Genomic DNA, 3,621 nt, shown 5'->3' on the forward strand with positions numbered 1-3,621 from the left:
CAAACATAGTACAAGGTACATACATAGTGCATTACATAAGGTCCAATGCATACATAGTCCATGCACAAAATATAGCATATGAAGTCTTTGGATCTTTTATCGCTCCTTGTACCTTAATGTGGACGGCGAGCGTAGCGCTTTCCCCTCCCAAATGGATAGGTACCTGGAGTGTACCTGTCCACTGGTCTGAGCGTCCTCTGTGGACGTCTAGAACCGGAGGGGCCTTGAGTTCCTTGGGGTGCATCTCCAAGCTGGAACATGCCAATCTCATCATACTCATGATCATAGTACTCTCCCTGTCCTTCATCATCTTCATCATCATAATGACCATGTCCTTGACCACCCTCTGCACTAGTTGCTGCACCATGTGAAGAAGAAGTCCTACCACCATGTGCACCATGTGAAGATGAAGTCCCTCTAACATGTGCAGTAGATGGTCCAGCACCAAGCTGTTGTGGGACTGCCACATCCGGGGAACGTCTACATCCAAGGCGTGCAGCTACCTTTCAGAGGCGATGCATGGCACGCTGCATTTTGAAAGCACTATTAGTAAGTGGGGTTGGTCGCAAAACTATATAAAGATGTAACATCAATTGAATGAGAGGAGACTACCTGAATGTGCTGTCATAACATGGAGGCCTCATCAGGATCGCCCACAGGAATCATCAATGCCCTTCCTTGCTCGGCCACTGTCCTCATTATCTCCGTGCTCTATGCAACAAAAACAAGAATTTAAGTCTCCATGACAGCAAAGACCTCATAGATGGAAATAGTTGTATCACTTACAGCTCTGGCTAACGCAGGGGCGATCTCAACTTGCCTGCCTTCTCGGGTAGCTTGGTCATATGGGTTGTTGCCCTCATCCTCGCTCGCAATGTCAGCAATGTCTTGCTCCATCCAAGCGGGCCTCAATTGAAGCCTTGTTCATTGACCAAACTAAACAAGGTAATCATCGAATGCCTTGTCACGATGGACGGTGTGGATGCACATGTTGTTCTGCTCCATCAACATCCACTCATCAATGTAGCGCTGGTGCTCCAGCTGCCAGTTGGTGATCTTCTTATTTTTTTGTCTGCTGAACCTGCAAATTTTACACCATAGCGGGAATATGAAGGGCTACTCAATGATTCATTCATGTGAAACAAACAAAATATTGCATGTTACGTACTTGTGGAGCTGCCAACCGGTGGAGAAATCATCGAGCGGAGAAGGCTACAACCTACCAAACTGCCGTGCTACACGGTGAGGGAGATGGTACTCCACTGCATAGAAACAAATAAGGGGGTCCTCATCATCTAGACGTCCGTGTCTGCCATGCACAAGGAGCTTAAGTTGAGATTCGTGACTTGCCTCCGCCGATATGGGCACCATTGAACCTGTACACAACGTCATCATCAACTAGTCGACGCTCAATTTGTGCACATATCCTCGATTAGGCCAAAAGGGTGGGAAACTTACATGCTGTGGCAAAAGGGTGTCCAGCTCGTTGGTGAAGCTGATGTATGCGTGGCGTGACACATGGTAAGTTCCGTGGGCTTGCTCGTAGAGGTGTGCCACGGTAGGGGCGACAATTGTGTCTCCTTGAGGAAACCAAGGTTGTGGGGGATCAAGCTGATGCGGTCTCCCAACTGGAAGCCTCTCCCACATCTAAATCTACAAAAAAGAGTGGAAACTTGAATGTTAATCACTTTTATTAAGAAAAAACATTGAATTGTAGTGGAAACTTGTACAACTTTGCTTTATTACCTGCAACAGTGTGATGCACCCTGACATTGTAGCGTGCGCGCCTCTAGGATGGCGGCATGCCTCGCAAAGCTGATGGTACAGGAAGGCAAGTATAGCCGAGCCCCAACTCCTATTGCCGGCATCCTCCCAGTTCCTAAGGCACGGGATGTACATCTAGGACGCCGTGTCTCCAGTGCCGTCAGGGAAGAGAACCATACCAAACATGTGCAGGACGTAGGCCCGACAATAGTATGTCACGGTCTGGGCGTCTACGTTGGGTGGGCACTCCCAAAACTGCTAACGAAGCCACCTCAGGGACACCCCACTGCTGCGCCGTTTCTTGCCAGCCTCAACTACCGCTAGGGGCCGTCCTAAGAAGTGCTCAACCCACTGCTGCCATCCTTCAGACTCCGTGTCTCCTGTCACTAGGAATCCTTGGATTTTTACTCCAAGGATCATGGCAACGTCCTCGAGAGTGACCGTCATCTCCCCGCATGGTAGGTGAAAGTTGTGTGTCTCTGGACGCCACCGATCTATCAACGCCGTCAGCGCCGCTGGGTTGAAAGGTGGCATGCCTCGACGACAAACACGAGCAACGGTAGCAAGGTTCGCCAGCTTTAGGAGGGGCGTGTACCTCTCGTCGTAGACCATGGTCGTAGAGGCCTCATGTGTCATTGACCTCAGCACATTCAATACCTGCAAAAAAAGAGAAGCATGAAAAAGTATTAGTTCATGTCACTTTATAAAGAGCATGGACTATAGACCAAAAGATGAACAATGCACTGTTTCATACGAATTGTTGAATATACCTCTCCGTTCTCGATCCTCCGAGCCTGGTGGTGCTCATCGAACCTTGGATCAAGAAGGGGGAACCGATCCATCCTACAACATAAGCAATGCCAAAGCATTAGTATAAGTTAAAGCATGTGTATGTGGTACGAAGTAACATAAAAATAAAAAAAACAAAAGTAAACCAATGTACTATTACACAAAGCAATTCAAGTAGCTAGCTTGGTGGAGATACCTGCTGTCTAAGTAGTTCAGGACATTTTCTCTTATTATGGCCCGGCTTATGGCAACCAGAGCAATGGCTCTTTTGGGTGTCCTCTACAAAATATCTCTCAACCTTACTCGTGGTTGATCTACCTTTCGTGGCTCGGTCCATGTCCATCCTGAACCGCTTCCGCCGCCTAGGTCCTCTACTCTTCCAGAGTAAACCAAGATCAGCCACATACTTGAGGCCATCATAAGTAGGCCATTGACTCTCGTCAAGAAATGGCTCGAACTGAGGATTCTAGGTGCTCATTAGGTTCCTCAAAGAGAACTCCGCGGCCATACGGGGAGGAACCTCAGCGTCAACACGTCTAAGGCGACAGGCTGTAATCATATGGGAGCAAGGCCTATGGTATATGATCGGTTTTCCACACGTACACTTGTTCTCATTGATCACTACTTTATGTTTTCGAGCACCCCGGTCTTCACCACCAATGTTAGTTCCACCACCCTCTAGAATCTCATATCCAAGGTTGATCGGATCGAAACATGAACCCTTCTATCGTTTAGACTTTTTCTTTGAGAAAGCTAGTTCCTGAGATGCTAAAAGTGGCCAAGCTTTGCCTGCTGTCCATAGAGACCTCGCATGCTTCTTCCTCGAAATGAACCAAGAATTCAACTTGTAGAAGGTGAATGAGGCAATAGCAGTCACAGGCAGACCACGACAACCTCTTAGAAGGCTGTTGAACATCTCTGCCATGTTACTAGTCATGAAGCCCCATCTCCAACCACCGGTGTCATATGCAAGTGACCACTTATCCTTCGACGCCATCAACTCACTCAAGAATTGCCTGCCATCAACATTTGTGGCTAACTTCAGGGCATCTAACTTGTCTTTGAATA

The 3,621-nt window shown here is 47.9% G+C and overlaps 1 long non-coding RNA gene across 1 annotated transcript; it reads right to left on the minus strand.

Moving 5' to 3' along the window:
* Nucleotides 1-450: 450 nt before the first annotated feature.
* Nucleotides 451-960, minus strand: LOC136473641 (uncharacterized). Its single transcript, XR_010762703.1, has 3 exons — nt 787-960; nt 613-711; nt 451-527 (listed from the first exon to the last, which is right to left on the minus strand). It is a non-coding gene; the product is annotated as an uncharacterized lncRNA (long non-coding RNA).
* Between the last annotated feature and the right edge of the window lie 2,661 nt (nt 961-3,621).

This window comes from Miscanthus floridulus, chromosome 8 (genome assembly GCF_019320115.1).
Source record: "Miscanthus floridulus cultivar M001 chromosome 8, ASM1932011v1, whole genome shotgun sequence".
Lineage (NCBI taxonomy): Eukaryota > Viridiplantae > Streptophyta > Magnoliopsida > Poales > Poaceae > Miscanthus > Miscanthus floridulus.